Source organism: Choloepus didactylus, chromosome 13, assembly GCF_015220235.1.
Source record: "Choloepus didactylus isolate mChoDid1 chromosome 13, mChoDid1.pri, whole genome shotgun sequence".
Lineage (NCBI taxonomy): Eukaryota > Metazoa > Chordata > Mammalia > Pilosa > Megalonychidae > Choloepus > Choloepus didactylus.
The window spans coordinates 87,889,607-87,912,487 of record NC_051319.1 but is presented as its reverse complement, the minus strand read 5'-3'; the positions used below and the strand labels follow the sequence as shown (position 1 = coordinate 87,912,487).

At 40.2% G+C, this 22,881-nt stretch overlaps 1 long non-coding RNA gene across 1 annotated transcript in view; it reads right to left on the bottom strand.

Annotated features, from left to right (window-relative positions):
• Positions 1-22,881, bottom strand: part of LOC119508574 — a 303,988-nt gene that overhangs the window by 74,669 nt on the left and 206,438 nt on the right. The window lies entirely within an intron of this gene.

Below are 22,881 nucleotides of genomic sequence, written 5' to 3'. Positions count from 1 at the left end.
ATCTTCTTTCTTCTTGAAGTGTATTCATTAATGTCCCATTTGCTGCTGACTATAAAGTAATGTGCTTTTGCTATTTTATAAGAGAAATAGGAATTTATTTTACAAGAGAAATGGGATCAGAAAAGCATGCTGTTAGAATAAAGTAAGTATACTGGTACCAAGAAAGGTTTTTTTCTTATCTGGTCACTGTTCTTGTTTTCCTTGGACATTCCATCTCTAATATTCATTGATGCCCCATTCACTGCTAACTATAAAATAATGTGCTTCTGCTATTTTATAAGATAAATAGGAATTTATTTTATAAGAGAAATGGGATCAGAAAAGCATGCTGTTAGAATAAAGTAAGTACACTGGTACCAAGAAAAGTTTTTTTTCTTATCTGGTGACTATTCTTGTTTTCCTTGGACATTCCATCTCTGTGTCCACTTCACATTCACCCTAGATCCAGATATAACAGACCTCTGGATCACAGAGGGAGGAAGGGGGCCAACAGAAGTCTGATCTTTTCGGGATTAGGCCATCTCTTTCCTCACCTGTTATGCCAACATCCTGGAAACTTCCTTCTGGCTTACGGTGTGTGGTCTCTATAAATACGCTTTCATTGCTTTAATTGAAGAAGACCACAAATCCCATGCTCATAGGTGGGTTCAGACAGCTATTTCTGTCACCTCTTCATTCTCTTGGCACAGAGAGGGAGCAGAGAGCCTCGGATGACCTTAAAATAAGGCTAAGAAATCATGAGGCCATGGAGAAGAGGCGTGATTCCCTTTTGACTAGAGCAGTGGTTCCCAAACTCAGTCATTTTCATTCTATGACCATGATTTTTGTCACATCTGCATACCAACTTATCATCATGAACTTTTATCATAATTGCTTAGTATTTATCTAGTATTCTTTTACATTGCGTCTCTTTTTTACCCAAACTTATTTGAAAGAAAACTTAATAATTGCAAAGAAATCACTGTAAAAGGAAATTTTAAGAAATTAAATTCTATCCAGACATGTGTGTGCCTAAGTTGTGTGGCTTGTTCTTTTTGGTTAAAATTGGAGTTTATAATGTATGAAAGATGTGTCAAAGACTCCAAACTGAGTTTTCTGCTTGATGAAATCAGTATTGAGAAAGAATGAAAAGGGGAATTGCTCCCTCCTCTGTGGTTCAAGGTGATTTAAGGCTTTATCTAAGGACCATCAGCACCAAGAAGTGTATGTTAAAAGCGGGAAAGGAACAGAGGAAGTGCAGGGAGGCAGGAGGAGGGTCCCGGGAAGCCAGGGAGTCCCCTGTCTTAGGTGGTGGTGCCACCTGACCTCAGAGGCTAAGGGCCACCCCGTTTATCTCATTACACCAGGAACTCCTGGGTGAGGCCAAAGGAGAGGACTCAGTGTCACGGCCTACAGAGGGAGGGGACAAGCCTTTTCGGTGAATACACGGACACAGAGTAGATATGTAACAAACATGGGTTCCCTGGAAGCCCCTTCCACCTTTCCTTTCATTCTTATAAGGTCCAGCTCAAGTCCCATCTTTGTGAAACCAAAGACAAATTCTAACTGAGGGCTCTCTCTGTGCCAAGCAGTTTCAGGTATCATTTCATTCAATCTTCACAAAGTTTTCATAATTTTATAATTGAGGAAACTAAGAAACAGAGAGGTGAAACAACTTGCCCCAAACCACCCAGGGTAGGAATAATCTTATGGTTTGGGGGTCCCCCACCCCAGGCACAATAAGAAATTAGGATGTTATTCAGCTAATTAAGTCAAACAGACAAAACAAACCACATTCGCCTCAGTTATCTGAATTTTGGCTTACCAATATTAAAATCTGGCTCAGAAATTATGCTCTTCTTTTTTTAGGAACAGTTTTATTTTGCTTTTGGCTTGATTGTCTGGCTTATTGCCTTGATTCCCTTAGAAGAGAGTACCAAAGTGTTGTTCACAGAGGCATCTTCATAAATATAGATTGAGGGAAGAAGGGAAGAAGAGAGGGAGAGGAGGAGGAAAGCAGGAAGTGGAGATGTCTTTGTGAGCAAACCCACTTGAAATATACACCTGAGTATTGAAAAAAAGGAACCTGGCCACTTTCACCCCTTTCTACTGCTCACTGAGCCTCTGATACCCTCAGGCCCTGAAATGAAGCCACAGCCTTGCCCCTACTCCCTAGGAGGGCTACGTGAGGATCCCAGGAGGGCACGTTCACAGAGGACTGGACCCATAGACACCCTGCTTCAGGTGGGGTGGGGGTGGGAGTTCCTGGGGAATATCTCATCTCAGGAGCCCAACTGGAAGTTCTGCCCTCATAGGAATCTGCAGCTTTGCGGAACTCTTTGGAACTATAGTGACATCTGACCATGGTGTTGGGAATGAAACAAAACAAATTGTTGATCCCATCTAAATTCTCCCTGCCTTACATTTGAAAATGTGAAGATCCAGAAACTCCACTTCCAGCTTTCATGTTCTATTAATATACTTTCAGCCCCAAATATGAGTGGATTGAAGATCTCTTTGTTCAGTTATTCAAATTCAAACATTCCTCCCTCCAAAAAAACAAAAACATGTTTTGCCTCAAGTCCCTGATTCGATCTTTTGGTGTATTTGTAATAATTAGTTAGATGAACTCCTTATTGTCTACTCCAGCTTGTGCTTATGCATGTGAGTACGCACAATACAATTATATATAGAAAGAAAGGCTATGGAGATTTTCCTTCCTTACCTGATTTAAAAGAAAAAAATTCCAGTCCCTGCTAAAATTCTGTAATATTGGCAAACAAAAACATTTGGCCCCTAGCAGTTTTCCATTTTTATTTATTTTTTTAATTCATTTTATTGAGATACAGTCACATACCACGCAGTCATACAAAACAAATAGTACATTTGATTGTTCACAGTACCATTACATAGTTGTACATTCATCACCAAAATCAATCCCTGACACCTTCATTACCACACATACAAAAATAACCAGAATAATAATTAAAGTGAAAAAGAACACTGGGCGCCCTTGTCTGTCTGTTTGTTTCCTTCCCCCACCTTTCCACTCATCCATCCACAAACTAGACAAACGGGAGTGTGATCTCTATGGGCCCCCCAATCCCACTGTCCCCCCTCATAAGCCACATTTTTATACACTCGTCTTCAAGATTCATGGGTTCTGGGTTGTAGTTTGACAGTTTCAGGTATCCACCACCAGCTACCCCAATTCTTTAGAACCTAAAAAGGGTTGTCTATATCATGCATAAGAGTGCCCAGCAGAGTGACCTCTCGGCTCCCTTTGGAATCTCTCTGCCACTAAAGCCTATCTCATTTCCTTCCACACCCCCTTTTTGGTCAAGAAGATGTTCTCCATCCCATGATGCCAGGTCTACATTCCTCCCCGGGAGTCATATTCCACGTTGCCAGGGAGATTCACTCTCCTGGGTGTCTGATCCCACGTAGTGGGGAGGGCAGTGATTTCACCCTTCAAGTTGGCTTAGCTAGAGAGAGAGGGCCACATCTGAGCAACAAAGAGGCATTCGGGAGGAGGCTCTTAGGCACAATTATAAGGAGGCCTATCCTCTCCTTTACAGCAACAGTCTTCCCAAGGGTAAATCCTGTGGTAGAGGGCTCAACCCATCAAACCACCAGTCCCCTATGTCTGTGGTCATGTTAGCAACCATCGAGGTAGGGCAGGCCAACACCCCCGCACTCTCCACCAGCCCCTCAAGGGCGCTCTGCATATTTTTTTCCTTCTTTTAAACTTTTTCTTCTTTTTCTGAATCAACTGTATGAAAAATAAAAGAAATTAAAAAAAATTAAAAAAAAAACATACAATAAAAGAACATTTCAAAGAGATCATAACAAGGGAGTAAGAAAAAGACAACTAACCTAAGATAACTACTTTACTTCCAACGTGTTCTTACTCTACCCCAAAAAAGTAACCTAATATAGCAACATTTCTGTGAACTTGTTCCTACTATACTCATCAGAAATTAACAGACCATAGTCATTCCTGGGCATTCCCAGAACATTAAATTTACCCATGATAGCTTATCTGTTCTTCTTCGATTATTGCTCCCCCTTCCTTAATTGCTCTCTATCTCTAGTTCCCCTACATTCTACACTATAAACCATTTGTTTTACATTTTTCAAAGTTCATATTAGTGGTAGCATATAATATTTCTCTTTTTGTACCTGGCTTATTTTGCTCAGCGTTATGTCTTCAAGGTTCATCCATGCTGTCATATGTTTCACAACATCATTCCTTCTTACTGCCGCGTAGTATTCCATCGTGTGTATATACCACATTTTATTTATCCACTCATCTGTTGAAGGACATTTGGGTTGTTTCCATCTCTTGGCAATTGTGAATAATGCTGCTATGAACATTGGCGTGCAGATATCTGTTCGTGTCACTGCTTCTCCAATCTTCCGGGTATATGCCAAGAAGTGCAATCGCTGGATCGAATGGTACTCTATATCTAGTTTTCTAAGGAACTGCCAGACTGACTTCCAGAGTGGCTGAACCATTATACAGTCCCACCAACAATGAATAAGAGTTCCAATTTCTCCACATCCCCTCCAGCATTTGTAGTTTCCTGTTTGTTTAATGGCAGCCATTCTAACCGGTGTTAGATGGTATCTCATTGTGGTCTTAATTTGCATCTCTCTAATAGCTAGTGAAGCTGAACATTTTTTCATGTGTTTCTTGGCCATTTGTATTTCCTCTTCAGAGAACTGTCTTTTCATATCTTTTGCCCATTTTATAACTGGCCTGTCTGTACTATCGTCATTGAGTTGTAGGATTTCTTTATATATGCAAGATATCAGTCTTTTGTCAGATACATGGTTTCCAAAAATTTTTTCCCATTGAGTTGGCTGCCTCTTTACCTTTTTGAGAAATTCCTTTGAGGTGCAGAAACTTCTAAGCTTGAGGAGTTCCCATTTATCTATGTTTTCTTTTGTTGCTTGTGCTTTGGGTGTAAAGTCTAGGAAGTGGTCACCTAATACAAGTTCTTGAAGATGTTTTCCTACATTATCTTCTAGGAGTTTTATGGTGCTTTCTTTTATATTGAGATCTTTGGTCCATTTTGAGTTAATTTTTGTGTAGGGTGTGAGGTAGGGTCCCTCTTTCATTCTTTTGGATATGGATATCCAACTCTCCCAGCCCCATTTGTTGAAAAGACCATTATGACCCAGTTCAGTGACTTTGGGGGCCTTATCAAAGATCAGTCGGCCATAGATCTGGGGATCTATCTCCAAATTCTCAATTCGATTCCATTGAACAATATGTCTATCTTTGTGCCAGTACCATGCTGTTTTTACAACTGTGGCTTTATAATAAGCTTCAAAGTCAGGGAGTGTAAGTCCTCCCACTTGGTTTTTCTTTTTTAGAGTGTCTTTAGCAATTCGAGGCATCTTCCCTTTCCAAATAAATTTGATAACTAGCTTTTCCAAGTCTGCAAAGTAGGTTGATGGAATTTTGATTGGGATTGCATTGAATCTGTAGATGAGTTTTGGTAGAATTGACATCTTAATGACATTCAGCCTTCCTACCCATGAACGTGGAATATTTATCCATCTTTTAAGGTCCCCTTCTATTTCTTTTAGTAGAGTTATGTAGTTTTCTTTGTATAGGTCTTTTACATCTTTGGTTAAGTTTATTCCTAGGTACTTGATTTTTTTAGTTGCTATTGAAAATGGTATCTTTTTCTTGAGTGTCTCTTCAGTTTGTTCATTTCTAACATATAGAAACATTACTGACTTATGTGCATTAATCTTGTATCCTGCTACTTTGCTAAATTTGTTTATTAGCTCTAGTAGCTGTATCGTCGATTTCTCGGGGTTTTCCAGATATAAGATCATATCATCTGTAAACAATGACAGTTTTACTTCTTCCTTTCCAATTTGGATGCCTTTTATTTCTTTGTCTTGCCGGATTGCCCTGGCTAGCACTTCCAGCACAATGTTGAATAACAGTGGTGACAGTGGGCATCCTTGTCTTCTTCCTGATCTTAGAGGGAAGGCTTTCAGTCTCTCACCATTGAGTACTATGCTGGCTGTGGGTTTTTCATATATGCTCTTTATCATATTGAGGAAGTTTCCTTCGATTCCTACCTTTTGAAGTGCTTTTATCAAAAAGGTATGTTGGATTTTGTCGAATGCTTTTTCAGCATCTATTGAGATGATCATTTGATTTTTCCCTTTTGATTTGTTGATGTGTTATAATACATTGATTGATTTTCTTATGTTGAACCATCCTTGCATGCCTGGAATGAACCCCACTTGGTCATGGTGTATGATTTTTTAATGTGTCTTTGGATTTGATTTGCAAGTATTTTGTTGAGGATTTTTGCATCTGCATTCATTAGGGAGATTGGCTGGTAGTTTTCCTTTTCTGTAGCATCTTTGCATAGTTTTGGTATTAGATTGATGTTGGCTTCATAAAATGAGTTAGGTAGTGTTCCATTTTCTTCAATGTTTTGAAAGAGTTTAAGTAAGATTGGTGTCAGTTCTTTTTGGAAAGTTTGGTAGAATTCTCCTGTGAAGCCATCTGGCCCTGGGCATTTATTTGTGAGAAGCTTTTTGATGACTGATTGGATCTCTTTGATTGTGATTAGTTGGTTGAGGTCTTCTGTTTCTTCTCTGGTCAGTCTAGGTTGTTCATATGTTTCCAGGAAATTGTCCATTTCCTCTACATTATCCAGTTTGTTGCCATGCAGTTGTTCATAGTACCCTCTTATAATTTTTTTAATTTCCTCGGGACCTGCAGCAATGTCACCTTTCTCATTCATTACTTTGTTTATATGGGTCTTCTCTCTTTTTGATTTTGTCAGTCCAGCTAGGGGCTTGTCAATCTTGTTGATCTTCTCAAAGAACCAACTTTTGGTATTATTTATCCTCTCTATTGCTTTTTTGTTTTCTATGTCATTTATTTTGGCTTTAATCCTTGTTATTTCTTTTCTTCTACTTGGTTTAGGATTGGTTTCCTGTTCATTTTCTAGCTTCTTCAGTTGATCCATTAGTTCTTTGATTTTGGCTCTTTCTTCCTTTTTAATATATGCATTTAGTGCTATAAATTTCCCCCTCAGTACCGCTTTTGCTGCATCCCATAGGTTTTGGTATGTTGTGTTCTCATTTTCATTTGTCTCTATGTATTTAGCAATTTCTCTTGCTATTTCTTCTTTAACCCACTGATTGTTTAGGAGTGTGTTGTTTAACCTCCAGGTATTTGTGAATTTTCTAAGTCTCTGATGGTTATTGACTTCTAATTGTATTCCATTGTGGTCAGAGAATGTGCTTTGAATAATTTCAATCTTTTTAAATTTATTGAGCTTTGTTTTATGTCCCAGCATATGATCTATTCTGGAGAAAGTCCCGTGAGCACTAGAGAAGTATGTGTATCCTGGTGATTTGGGATGTAATGTTCTATATATGTCTGTTAAATCCAATTCATTTATCAGATTGTTTAGGTTTTCAATTTCCTTATTGGTCTTCTGTCTGGTTGATCTATCTATAGGAGAGCGTGATGTGTTGAAGTCTCCCACAATTATTCTGGAAACATTAATTGCTTCCTTTAGTTTTGCCAGTGTTTCTCTCATGTATTTTGTGGCACCTTGATTGGGTGCATAAACATTTATGATTGTTATTTCTTCTTGTTGAATTGCCCCTTTTATTACTATGTAGTGACCTTCTTTGTCTCTCAAAACATCCCTGCATTTAAAGTCTATTTTATCTGAGATTAATATTGCTATACCTGCTTTCTTTTGGCTGTAGCTGCATGAAATATTTTTTTCCATCCTTTCACTTTCAATTTCTTTGTGTCCCTGTGTCTAAGATGAGTCTCTTGTATGCAGCATATTGATGGTTCATTTTTTTTGATCCATTCTGCGAATCTATATCTTTTAATTGGGGAGTTTAATCCATTTACATTTAATGTTATAACCGTGAAGGCATATCTTGAATCAGCCATCTTATCCTTTGGTTTATGTTTGTCATATATATTTTTCCCTCTCTCTATTAATATCCTTTAATGTACCCATACCGAATCTCTTTAGTACTGAACCTTTCTTCATGTCTCTCTCTCCTTTCTTTGTTTCTCTGTCTGTAGGGCTCCCTTTAGTATCTCCAGTAGGGCAGGTCTCTTGTTAGCAAATTCTCTCAGCTTTTGTTTGTCTGTGAAAAATTAAACTATCCCTCAAATTTGAAGGAGAGTTTTACTGGATAAAGTATTCTTGGTTGGAAATTTTTCTCACTCAGAATTTTAAATATGTCATGCCAGTGCCTTCTCACCTCCATGATAGCTGCTGAGTAGTCACTACTTAGTCTTATGCTGTTTCCTTTGTATGTGGTGCATTGCTTTTCTCTTGCTGCTTTCAGAACTTGTTCCTTCTCTTCCATATTTGACAGTGTGATCAGAATATGTCTCGGAGTGGGTTTATTTGGATTTATTCTATTTGGAGTTCGCTGGGCATTTATGATTTGTGTATTTATGGTGTTAAGAAGATTTGGGAAGTTTTCCCTAACAATTTCTTTGAATACTCTTCCTAGACCTTTACCCTTTTCTTCTCCTTCTGGAACACCAATGAGTCTTGTATTTGGACATTTTTTATCATCTATCATATCCCTGAGGTCCATTTCGATTTTTTCGATTTTTTTCCCCATTCTTTCTTTTGTGGTTTCATTTTCCATTCTGTCATCTTCCAGGTCACTGATTCATTGTTCAACTTCCTCTAGTCTTGTACTATGAGTATCCAGAATCTTTTTAATTTGGTCAAGAGTTTCTTTAATTTCCATAAGATCATGTATTTTTTTCTTTAGTCTGGCAATGTCTTCTTTTTGCTCTTTTAGGGTCTTCTTGATGTCCTTTATATCCTGTTCCATGCTCTTCTTGATGTCCTTTATATCCCATGCCATGGTCTTGTTGTTCATCTTTAGTTCTTTAATTAGTTGCTCTAAGTACTGTATTTCTTCTGATCTTTTGATTTGGGTGCTTGGGCTTGGATTATCCATATCATCTGGTTTTTTCATATGCTTTAAAATTTTCTGTTGTTTCTGGCCTCTTGGCATTTGCTTAACTTGGTAGGGTTCTTTTAGGATTTGTAGACCAATTGAAATCCTTATCTCTAATTTGACAGGTCTGCAGCTTTGTGGAGTACACTTTCTGTGACTAACCAGCAGGTGGCATCCGCGAGCCACCTGTTCCCCTCAAGCCAGTTCTCCCCCACTTTGCCTCTGTGGTGAGTGGGGGAGTGAGTCTTGTGGGGTCCAATTGGTGTACCAAACTTGCGTGTGTAGTTGGTGTTGCCCACCCTGTATATGGGGTGTGTTTCTGGGCGGTCAGGGATGGGGGGTGGTTCTAACAATCAAATCTCCCTGGTGATCCTGGAGTTTTAAAGCTGCTGCAATAGTCTAATCCTTCAGTTCAGTCCTGCCACAGTTTGTCTCTGCCACTGACCCACAATTCCTTGGTATTGGCGTATGGCTCCTGAGACTTGCAAGTGGGTCCCTCTTCCAGGCCGTGCACCCCCTGGTCCTCTATTGAGGGATGACTGTGCTATGTCACAGGTGAGTGCCGTCCCCTCAGGGCGGTTCTGGGCTGCTGGTCTGTGTAGGGAGGCTCCCAGTCTTCTGAACTGATGGCTGAATGGGGCTTTGTTAATTCACACTGCTCCACCTTCCCAACTCTGGGACAATCAGCTGAGGTTGCAGGGAAGGCTAATGTCCACGCCCAGTTTTGTGGTGTGTGCCTGTTATTTGAAGCACTTCTGTCACACTGGGTTGTCTGGGGCAGCTCTGGGCTATGGGGCTGGTGATGGGCAGGAGTGTTTCCTGTCCACCAGGATGGTGGCTGTGAGCGGACACCCCCCTTTTCTTGGGAAGTTGTGGTGTTTAGTGAATTTTCTCAGCCACTGGATTATTGCCTTTTGTCTCAGAGCTCTCTTAGTTCTGCTCTTGTCTTGACCTACCCAAATTGCAAGTCTTTGAGGCTTTCTGTATTGGGCTTCTTAGAGTAATTGTTTTAGAAAATGAAAAAAAGATTAAAAAAAAGAAAAAAAAGGGCCCTCCCGGCAGATCTAATGCGTTATTGAAATGCTAAGAGACAAAGCAATTAGGGCTATTAAGGAAAGATCCAGAGAGCAGAGAGATCAGTTTTTCTTCACGTTTTGCAAATGAACCTGCGGGCCTGAGCTCTGCCCTTCCCCTTTCTATGTTCACCACAACTCCAAAAAGCCTCCGCTTTTATTTTTGAGTTTGTCTTGCTGTTTTTTGCTAAGCCTATCTCTTCTCTGCTGGGCTGGCTGCTCTCAGATTCTCTGGTGTCTGGTCTCAGTCTATCTATGGTTAGAGTTTGGATCAGTAGAATGAGTTTCCGATAAGGGCTGCCACTGCAGTTCTCCCTTCTCCTTCCCGGAGCTGACAGCCCCTCCTCCCACGGGACTGAGCCTGGCAGGGAGGGGCGCGGGTCCCCTGGCCACAAAAACTTACAGATTTCGCTGATCTCAGCAGTTTCACGTTTTCATGAGTGTTGTATGACGTATGCCCAAAGTCAGATTGCTCTGCGGTGTCCAGTCCACGCAGTTCCTGGCTTTCTACCTACTTCCCTGGAGGAGTAACTAAAACATACACCTCACCAATCCACCATCTTTCCCCGCCCCCCCCCCCCCCATTTATTTTTAAAATCTCATGAATAGCTCAATACATATTGGGTCCGCATGGTTCTTACATGTTCATGGGCATGTTATCACAATGAGACCTTCACTTCGTAGTCTCGAAATCTTTTGAAATCACCCTTTGAACCTTCACTAAGAGCTTAGTGGATTTATGAGAGGTTTTAGTTTTGTTTTTAAATTTGCAAACTGGAGGACTGAACCAACAAAATCCAAATGAATTAGGCTTGCTGAATTTAGGTGTTCTTGGTTTGCTGAATTCTGTTTTCTTGGTTTCTCACCTTCCACTGTCAATGTCTAGGAACTTACATCAGTTTGCCAAGAGACTTAGCACTGCTGCCTGCAGGTTAACATATCCCAAGCCTTCATGACCCCAGGGAATCGATGATTAGAAGAAACAACACTTCCCAAATTTTCCCACCGGGAGAATTTATAACTGAAGAGTGAAAGCATATCCCTTAGGGATTGGGAACATAGACCAAAGCAGCTCACAGTGAAGATAAATTTATAGACCATATTTTATTGTGGAACCATATGTGATTTTGCATGCATAACTAGAGTTGAATATGGCCTAGCCACATATCCTTGAATCCAGCCATTTGTCTCCTTCTCCAAGACCCTAGACTAAGCCAAAACCATCGCTCTCTGGAGGGCAATAGTCTCCTAACTGGTCTTTCTCCTATATTCCAATGTCCACACAGGAGCCAAAGTGATCTTTTAAAGCACTTATCTAATCATGTCACACCACTTGCTTCAAAAAAAAAGAACACAGTGATTTCTCAAATCTCCTAGAAATAAGGCTGAAGTCCTCAGCACAGCCCATCCCCACCTCTATATTTTTTTGTGTTTTTTTTTCGTACACCACTCCTGTCTGCTTTCTGTGCTTTAGCCTCAAACTCCTGTGCACCCACATTTCCTCCTCTCTGGAATGCTTTCCCCCTCTTCTTCACTCATATAGGAAGCAGTGAGGTAGCGGTTCTGAGCACAGGATCTGTGGGTTGTTCTGAAGTTTAAATGAGTTACTACAAGAAAAGAGATGAACAAAGCCTGGCACATAGTAAACCCTCAGTAAGTGTTGGCTGCTCATCCTTCAGCTCTTGGCTCACATAGTTCTTCCCCAGGGAGGCCTTTTCTGACTCCCCGAGATGAAGCCAGAACCCCCTATTATGTGCACTTACAGTTCCCTGAACTTCTTTATAGCATTTGTCACAGTCTGCCCTCACTCAGGGCCTGGAACTCCTGGGTGGGCAATTTATATTTATCAAAAGATGTTGAAGGAATGGATGGATGGATGGATGGATGAATGGCTATATCTGATCAAGTGTTAAACTGGCTAAGATAAAGCACCAAACAGAATATCAGAGCTCTAAGTATATTATAGATCCTGTGGAAGGAGACACAAATGTTGGGTCATAACAGAATACCAAATCAGAATACCAAATATTTAACAGAAGGAAAGATATCCAAGATTTGCATAACAAATATTTACTTCCTGTGGGAAGCAGCACTCAGGCCAAACTGTAAAGGTAAGAGAGTGATTATTCTTAGAGGAGGCCTCACAGAATAATACTTTAAGAGCAAGAATCTACCATCTGTCAGACCTAGTTTGAATGCCAGCTCCACCACTTCCTCCCTGTTGAATGAGTACATGCTACTTCCCATCCTTAAACTCAACTTCTTCCTCTGGAAAATGGGGCAATGATAGTGCCTCTTCACAGGGATGTTATGAGGCTTGAGTGAATTTTGAATGGAGAGTGCTTTGTTCACTACCTGGGCATATTCATTGGAAACTTCCAGGCTGGGCCCAATCTTAAAATATTTGAGGAGGCAGCAGAGTTTGTGCTGCTGTTTGTGGTAAGGGGCAGGGGGAATTGAAAATAAATCACAGACCTGTAGAAAATCTGCTTCCACTCCTGCAAGACGGGACATAAAGCAGGCATGTCTTGCAAAGACATGCTGCTCCATCTACCTTGTACCTGATTTTCTATTCTCACTCCTTTCATACCCTATGATGATCCCAGATCCTTGGGGACTCAGCGGTATTTTCCCTGTTGACAAAACTGATGTCTTAATTGCCTGAATTACTATGAGCTACGGTAACTTGAAATTTTTTCAAGTATGTATAAATCTATAGAGGCCACTAATTTTCTCTTAATAAAATAAAATTCCAAAATAATCTAGTTGTACTTCTCCTCCCTAGGCCTGGCCAAAAAAGAATGGGGAACATGTACTTTTGAAATCACCTCATGTCTTGTTGATTTCCTCATTCACCAGCAGAAAATTTAATAATGAATCCAGCACAATTCACAGGGAGGGGAGAAAATCTCCCATAACGGTCCTCGGGGGAAGAGACATGAGTTTGATTACAGAGTGAAAATTTAATAGCTGTCTGACATTCTAAAGAAAAGGGGGTCTGAACCGTTTGCACAGTTGGGTGCTCAGAAAATGGGTAATTGTGTTATCCCTGCTGAGAAAGGACATGGAGCCAGGTTTTCACTCTTGTGTTCAACTTATGGGGGACTGCAAAGGCCACACAGATGACAGATGACATAGAATGATCTTTTCCATGAAGGCAAAAAAAAAAAACACAAGTATCCATTTGGTGATAATACAGGTGAGGTGATTATAGCTGATAGATGCAATTAGTTTTAAGACGAATGGCCATGGGTAGTGAGGTTTCAATGAGACTTCCATAATAGAGACAGGAGTTTCACTAGGAATTTTGCTGATTCACATTCATGGCACTAGTCAAGCCTCACGATGACCTGGGAGATGCATGTTATTTTCCTTATTTAACAGCCAGGGAATTGAGGCTGGGAGGGATGAGGAAGCCTGCCTATATTCAAACCCAGGCTCCCAGCCCCCATCGCCTTCCCTGCTGTGGCTTCACTGTGGGTGCTCAGACTTCAGAGGAACAGCCACCTCATTCTCTCTGCCTTTCCTGTCTGGCCACACAGCTCTTTTTGGAGTTAGGGCTTCTTTGTGCTTCCTGATGAAAGATACAAGTACGCTTAGGCAAGTGCTTGATCTTGCAAACCTGAGACTCTAGACAGTCTGATGTAATCATCCTTCTGATAGTATCCTCAAGGAATAAACTGTAGGAGAGAGAGCTGCTTTTTATTTGATTTGTTTTAAACAATAATAGATGTTCAAAAGTTGCTATCAGTGCTTGGGGTTTCTAATCAGCCCGAACTGTCTGCTCTATAATATATGCTGACCTTCTCAGCCGATAAACCTGTGTAGTTATTGACTTCTACAGAAGTTTGTTTGCATATTATTGTGGGGGCATAGTTCTGACAACACTGGGAACAGCAAGTATGATAAATCATTACAGGGCAGGCTGGCTGTGAGAATGGTACTTTCAAATGTACCAGGCAAATGGCAGACAGATTAGTTTCTTACCAAGGCTAGAGGCAAATTTAGGTTTTCTCTACACACTCAGCCTCCAGATAGAAGCAGAACAGCAATTTCTGTTTTCATCAATTAGAGGAGCCAGTCTCTCAGGGGTCACAGCTGTCTTATTTGCCATGTCCATGAAAGCAATTGTGCCAACAAAAGCCGATGTACGTCACCCACTTAAATGAGAGTGTACAGTCCTGGCTTCATTTGGTGAGACCTGTCATCAAACTAAAAAGTTAAAAATAAATTAACTGTTTCTTTTTCTAAGTCATGGCAAACCAAATAGCTTCCCCAATTCTTTCAGAATTATTTAGCTTATAAATTTCCTTATCGTTACCTAGCATAATGTTTCATATTAGTTCATTCATTAAAAAATATCTATTTAGCACCTACTGTAAGTAAAGTACTATGCTAGCATTGGGGATACATTTAAGAATAACAGGCACTATCCCTGCCCTCACAGGGCTTACATTCTAGAGAGAGAGTCATAGAAATTAATGAAAAAAAATAACAAATTAAATTAAGTATTTCCTTAAGTGTTCAGAGAAGGCCTTTCTGAAGGCGCAGCATTTGAGCCTGCACTTGATGAAAAGGAGCTGGTTATGTGATGATCTGGAGAAGAGCAAGCTGGGCAGGCACACAGCAAGTGCCACGGCCCCCAAGCGGGAGGTGCTTGGCCGGTCTGAGGAACAGATGAGAGGCTGACATACTGTAAGGTAGTTAGGAGGGGTATAGGGGTGGGATGGGGCTGGAGTGAGAGAAAATGGGAGGGGTGAGTTCTGAAAGGTAGACAGGGACCAAATCATGTGGGGCCCTGCACGTCTTAATAAAATATTGAGGTGACAATGACGATGATGCCTCCCCCTGCTGAGCTCAGTCAGGCACATGTACCTTTACCCACTTCCTCCACCTCCCCCACAACTCTGTGGCGCCACTGCTAGGTCCTTCATGCTTCCTCGGGATCTTCTCTTCAAAGGTGACTGGTGTTCTGTGGGGTCAAGCACAGGCAGTTCTGGTGTCGAAGGGCTTCAGGACACCAGGAGTCCCTGAAGGTTGGAAGAAACCCAACTGTATTAGCTTTCACCTCATGGAGAAAATACTACCAGGAGTAATTTTTTTCTGTCAAATTTAGCAGAGACTTGATTCTTCCCTTTGAGTAATATGACTAATAAGCATAGAAATGACACAGGTATATATATACATATATATGTTTTATTTGAGTGGGTGATGTGATGATGGTAGCCCTTCCTACATGAGAAAAAAATTACAAATAAAATATTTTGGATTTGGCAATGTTGAATTTCATTTCTATAGGAGAATAATTTGGCAAAAATACAAAGAACCCTGGGGCAACCTTGGGGCAGAACTTAGTGAGCATTTTCTCTGAGTCTCCCAACTGTTCTGGCCAATCCTATTCATCCTTCAGGTCTCAGCTCAATTGGGAGTCACTTCCTCAGAGAAATTGCCCCTGATGACCACAGAGTACATTGGTTTCTCTACATTATTCTCATTCCTCTGATACTGTGTGTCTATTCAGAAACACTTATCATAACAGTTATTACAATTGTTATGTGAGTACCTTTATTTTCATTCTCATTAGATAGAGAAAGCAAGCACTATATCTGTCCTCCTTCCTTCATTCATACATTCATTCATTCAACATGATGTGCGAGGCACTCTGCTCAGTGATAGGGGACAGTTAAGGTCTCTGTTTTCACAGAGTTCACACTCTAGTTGTGAGGCTCAGTTACCCCATTGGAGTATATTCCTTGGTATCATCCTTTTTTCCTTCCTTCTTTCCTTACTTTTTTTTTCCTTTCCTCCTTCCATAAATATTTAGGGAACACCTATTGTGCACCAGGCCCTTAGTTAGCTGCTGGGTGTGCAGTGATGAGCAAGGCAGTCCAACAGACCATGGTTTTATTTTTGACTATAAAATTTCAGGGGGTGGGGAGAAGGCAGAAGGAAGTAGATATTGTTAGCTTGTGTTTCGTAATTGGAAACATCAAGGCTCAAAACTCTATATGGGAGGAGTCAGAAGATGGCAGCATAGAGAGGAGTGGAATTTAGTCAGTCCCCTGGAACAACTAATAAACAACTAGGAACTACAACTAGTAAATAATCTGGAATAACTGCTGGGGGACAACTGTGACTGTCTACACATTGTACACCAACCTGGATTGGGAGGAATGCCTGAGATTGCGGCATAGAATCTGTGAGTAAAAGCTGGGGAATTGTGCCGGGAGCTCCCTCCCCCCCACAGCAGCACAAACTGCAAAGCCTCTCTATGCTAGAAACTAGCAGCACTATCTGAGTGGAGCGAGTGAATATAGCTCAGCTGAGCTCCAACTGGGGTTTTAGTTAACAAATGTAGATTGTGGAATACAAGCTACAAACCCCCAACAAGCAGACAGAGGCTTTTAGTGATGACTGACCTTAAAGAATCAAAAGACCCTCTGTACTGGGAGGGGAAGCCCAGAAGACTGGGTGTTTCCTCTGGCTGACAAGTGAAACTGGGAGGCTATGTGCAGCTCCAAAAGGGGGCTTCCTGTCCCTTTTTCTCTCTCAAACTGAGGGGCTCAGAGGAGAGAATTGTAGCCATTTTCAGTGGAGAGAGCACAGTCATTTTCAGCTCCCAGTGCTCTGACCCAGACAGGAGTGGAGAAAACAGTCAAAGAGATGATTCAAATGCAGCTGATAAATCCCTGGGGGGGTTATCTTCCCTAAGAGTAAGGAGGTGGGGCCCAGATTTCCCTTCAGAACCAAACCCCAGAGCCTGGGGGAAAACAACCAAAACAGAAACTGAAGGGACCTCACCTCCTTACACCAGTTGGGAGTGACAGACTGACAGGCACCACCTGCTGGGCAGGTTAGGAAAAGCCCAGTGACTGAAGACCTCACAGGGTGTATCAATCTTCTAAGACACACCCTCAGGGAAACACTTATCAGACCTGAGTCCATGCTGGTCTGGGAAAACCTGATTAGGGTAACCAAGGAAACCAGATGCCTAAACAACAGAAAACTACAACCTACACTAAGAAAAACGAAGATATGGCCCAGTCAAAGGAACAAACATATGCCTCAATCAAGACACAGTTGAGCTATTGTTTCACTTTAATGAAACAATCTATTAAAGATTTTCAAAGAAATGCATGAAACCAAATCAACAAGTTCAGGGAAGATATAACAAAAGAGATGAAGGCTATAAAGAAAACACTGGGCAAACATAAAGTAGAAATCAAAAGTTTGAAAAAACAACTGGCAGAATCTATGGAAATGAAAGGCACAACACAAGAGATGAAAAACACAATGGAGACATGCAACAGCAGATCTCAAGAGGCAGAAGAAAACACTCAGAAGGTGGAGAACAAGATGCCTGAAACCCTACACACAAAAGAACAGATAAAGAAAAGAATGGAAAAATATGAGCAACATCTCAGGGAACTGAATGACAACATGAAATGCTTGAATGTATGTGTCATGGGTGTCCCAGAAGGAGAAGAGATGGGAAAAGGGGCAGAAGCAATAATAGAGGAAATAATCAATGAAAATTTCCCATCTCTTATGAAAGACATAAAATTATGGATCCAAGAAGCACAGCATACCCCCCCAAAAATAGATATGGATAGACCTACACCAAGACACTTAATAATCAGATTATCCGACATCAAAGACAAACAGAGAATCCTGAAAGCAGCAAGAGAAAAATGATCCATCACAAACAAAGGAAGATTGATAAAACTGTTTTCAGATTTCTCAGTAGAAACCATGGAGGCAAGAAGGAAGTGGTGTGATATATTTGAGATACTGAAAGAGAAAAACGCCAATCAAAAATCCTATATCTGGCAAAACTGTCCTTCAAATATGAGGGAGAGTTTAAAATATTCTCTGACAAACAGACAAGAGAATTTGTGAACAAGATTCCTGCCCTACAGGAAATACTAAAGAGAGCACTACAGACAGATAGGAAAAGACAGGAGTGAGAGATTTAGAACACAATTTTGGGTGATGGTAGCACAGCAATGTAAGTACACTGAACAAAGATGACTGTGAGTATGGTGGAAAGAGGAAGGTTAGGAGCATATGGGACTCTAGAAGGAAAGAAGAAAGGTAAAGACTGGGACTGTATAATTCAGTGAACCGTAGAGTGCTCAATAATTGTAATAAAAAGTACAAATATGTTTTTACATACGAGAGAATAAATGAATGTCAACCTTGCAAGGTGTTAAAAATAGGGTGGTATTGGGGAAAAAATACAATCAATGCAAACTAGAGACTATAGTTCACAGAAACTTTGTATTATGCTTCTTTTAATGTAACAAAGGCAATATACCAAAGCTAAATGCCTTTAAGAGGGGGACATAAGGGAGGCGTATGGGACTCTTGGCATTGGTGATGTTGTCTGACTCTTTTATTCTACTTTAGTTTAATTCTGTCTTTCCTTTTGTTGCTTTTTAGCTGTCATTTTTTTTTTCTTTCTTTTTCTTTTCCTTTTGTCTCTCTATCTTCTTTGACTCTTCATCCTTCTTTGTGGAAGAAATGGAGATGTCCTTATATAGATAGTAATGATGGTGGTGAATACATAAATATGTAACTATACAGGGAACCACTGATTGTTTACTTAGGATGGAAAGTATGGTGAGTGAACAAAACCATCTTAAAAAAAAATGGATTGACAAAGAAACCTTGAGGGCACTACACTGAGTGAAATAAGTCAGACACATAAGGACAAAATATTGCATGGTCTCACTGATATGAACTAATTATAATATGTAAACACATAGACATGAAGTGTAAGTTAAAAGGATATAGAATGAGCCTAAAGAATGGGGAGCAGCTACTTATTATGAGCAGAATGTTCAACTAGGTTGAACCTAAGTGTTTGGAAATGGACAGAGGTGACAGTAGCACATTGTGAGAATAACTAACAGTGCTGAATGGTGTGTGAATGTGGTGGAAAGGGGAAGGTTAGAGTCACATACTTCACCAGAAGGAAAGCTGGAGGTTAAAAGAGGGGAATGTATAAAACAGTGAATCTTGTGATGGACAATGTCCATGATTAACTGTACAAATATTAGAAATTTCTCTCATGAACTAGAACAAATGTATGACACCATAACTCAAAGCTAATATTAGAGGGGTATTCAGGGAAAAATATACATATTGCAAACTATGTACTACAATTAACAGTATTTTAACATTCTTTCATCAACAGTAACAAATGTACTATACCAACACTATGAATCAATAATGGAGGGAGGTGGTGGTTAAGGGTAGAGGAGGAACTGAGTTTTCTTTTTTGTCTTTATTTCTTTTCTGGAGTAATGAAAATGTTCTAAAAATTGGAAAAAAAAATTAATTGTGGTGATGGATGCACAGCTGTATGATGGTACCATGGGCAATTGATTGTGCACTTTGGATCTTTGGATAATTGTATGGTATGTGAACAATCTCAATAAAATTAAAAAAAAAAAACCTCTACATGGAACTATTTATCGTCGTCACATAGGTGTTCACAGGTGTTCAGATCTGGTCCTACTCATGGGGAAGAATGGAAAAGGTACCAGTGCAAAGATGAGCTGTAGCAAAGGTAGGCAGGCTGGTGATAACTTGAAAGATTTCACTAGCCTTATACAGACAAAGAACCACAGAGAAGACAGATTGTCTTCCTAATTCCAACTTTCCTTTCTTTGACTTTTACAAAGGCAAAAAAAAAAAAAATCAAAACAAATAAAACAATTTCTTTCAGTCTAGTATTATACATCTTTTCCCAAGTTCTACCTCCATCCTTGACAAAACACCATAACCTCCTCCCTCACTAGGTGAGAGGGCAATGGTATTAACATCATTTTAAAAAAACAGAATTCACCTGCTAGACACTGTGAATTTTTCCTCCTGGGAGGCCCCATGAAATCTGGGCATCTTGTGAAATCTGGGAATCTTGAGATCCTCAGCACCAGCCATAGGCACTAATGGATCTGAACTTAACAGACATCTTGGACCAAGGCTTCTTAGTGAGGTACTGATATGTAGATGATAATACCCAGCATTGTCTAGGTCATTCAGATGAGCTCAGGCACTGCTTTCCCAAATTTCTATCATATGCTTACCACCATCACAATACTTGCCAAGATGGAGGAATAGGGAGTAGATTTAACCTCCCACCTGAAGCAACCAAAAAAGTGGGCACTGGACATGAGACAACAAAGGACAGTGATTCCTGAGAGAAGGAAAGTTTCTGAGAGTCCAGAGAGAACAAGGTGGTTAGAACTCAGACAGAGAGTTAGAGGCGAGAAAGCTGTGCAGAGAGAGCACCCCATGATAAGCACAGGGTCCCCCTCAGGTACTCAGCAGAGTACTGATCAGCTACCTGGAGTTGGAGAAAGAACCACCCAAAAGGTTTGTTAGAGGGAATAGTACTTGGGGCTCACACAGGGCCAGGTGTAGTGCATGTTCCTACCAGCCAGACTGGGAAATCTCATGATTCGTGGGTTACTGAATAGAGTACTCAGAAGGTTCTTGCCTTGCAGTGGGAATAATTGGCTCTAGACTGATCACTGCTCTGGTACCACTAACAAACCCTCAAAGCAAAATTCAAAAGGATCTAACTGTTTCCAGTTTGCTGCGGCCCAGAATAAAGCTCAAGAATACTTACAGGAATACAAAAATATTCAGCACCCAACAAAGTAAAAAATCACAATGTCTTACAATCAATAAAATATAGTAGGCATGCATAGAATCAGGAAAACACTTCTTATGAAAAGGAGAAAAAAAATCAAAACTGATCCAGAATTGACATAGATGTTAGAACTAGCAGATAAGTCCATAAAAATAGTCATTTTAACTGTGTTCCATATTTTCAAAAAGTCACAAAGAGATGAAGAAGATATAAAAAAAGGCCTAAATTGAACTTCTAGAGATGAAAACCACAATGTCTAAGATGAAGAATATTATAATGGGATTAATGTCAGATTAGATGTCGTGTAAGAAAAAATCAGTGAACTTGAAAGGTAACAATCCAAAATGAAACAGAGGGCAATGAGAATTTTTTTTTAAATGAAGAAAGCATTTATGAGCTGTGAAACAAATTTCAGCAGCCTACCATATGTGTATTTGGTTTCCCTAAAGGAGAAAAAAGAGACAACAGAAAAAAGTTTTTTGAAAAAATAACGGCCAAATATTTTCCAAATTTGATAAAACCTGTCAACTCACAGATATAAGAAGCTCAATCAAAACTATCCTATAGCATATCATAATCAATTTACTGAAAACCAGTAATAAAATAAATCTAAAAGCAACCAAAGGAAAATAAAAGACAATACTTAGAGCAGAACAAGGATAAGGATGTCAGCAGATTTCTTGTTGGAGACCTTGCAAGGAAGAAGACAGTGAAGCATGATCCTTTAAGTGCTGAAAGTGTTGTCAATCTATCAACCTATATGATCAGAAAATAACTTTCAAACTGAAAGCAAAATAAAGACTTTTTCAGACATAAGAATTTTGGAAAGAATTCATCACCAGTAGACCTGCTCTAGAAGAAATACTATTAGAAGTTTTTCAGAAAGAAGAAAAATGATAGTAATTAGAAATATGGATCTACATAAAGGAATGAAGAGAGCTTGGAATGCTAAATACATGGGAGAATAGTATGCTTTCTTATTACTTAAATTTCTTCAAAAGATAACCGACTGTTTAAACAAAAAGAAGAGCAATATAGTATGGGGTTTATGTTATGTGTAAAAATAAAACGTAAGGCCAACAATAACATAAGAGTAGGGAGGAGAAAAATAGAAGTATACTATTGCAAGGTTCTTATATTACTTGTGAAGTAAAATAATATCACTTGAAGGTAGAGTGGGAAAAGTTAAAGATGTCTATTATAAATCTTAAAGCAAACACTAACATAGCAAAGCAAAGAATTATAGCTAATAAGCCAACAAAGGACACAAAATGGGGTCATAAAAAATACTCAATCCAAAAGAGGGCAGAAAAAGAATAAAAGGAAAGCAAAGAACAGATGGAGCAAATAAAAAACAAATAGCAAGATGATAGCTTTAAACATAGCCACATCAACAATGACATTAAATGTAAATAGTCTAACTGTATGCTGCCTATAAGAAATGTACTTTAAATATAAAGATGCAAATAGGTTATAAGTAAATGGATGGAGAACCTAAGATGGCAGCTAGGTGAGACAGGGCAAAAAAAACACCTCCGTGAAAAATACTAGATAAAAACCAGAAAGTGACCAGAACATCAGTTCCAGCAATGCACCAGTCAGACAAGGTCTGCTAAATCCACAAGGAACATGCATTTGGTGAAACCAGGAGTCTGCATTCTGAAACGAGTGAGTGTGTCAGCTGAAAGTCCCTCAGCTGTGCCGCAGTGTGGGGTAACGGTGGGTTGGCATTTGGAGACAGACTAGTTCTTTAAAAAAAAAAAAAAAAGAAGCCCGGGAGCACCTGCAGATATGATGGGGAGAGCCATGCAGTGAAGCACAGCAGGTACAGGCTGGGCTAATGCCTCGGTGTCTGGCGTGGAAGATACCCTTTCCCACACCCACTGCTGATTGTCTCGGGGCCAGGGGAGCAAAGGGGAGCCGAAAGGAGACAAAAAAACCATACCATTTGCAGCCATCTCCCCGGCGGGCGGGGAACACTCCTGCCCGGTGCCAGACCCACAGCCCAGAGCCGCGCCAAGAAACCCATTGTGACAGGGAGTCTTTCCCACAGCACCGCGCACATGCCACAATATCGGTCATGGACAGGGGCCTTTAATACACCCACGGCTGATTGCCCCGGAGCTGGGAGGGTGGAGCTGTGCGAAAAGGGGGAAGTTAACATGT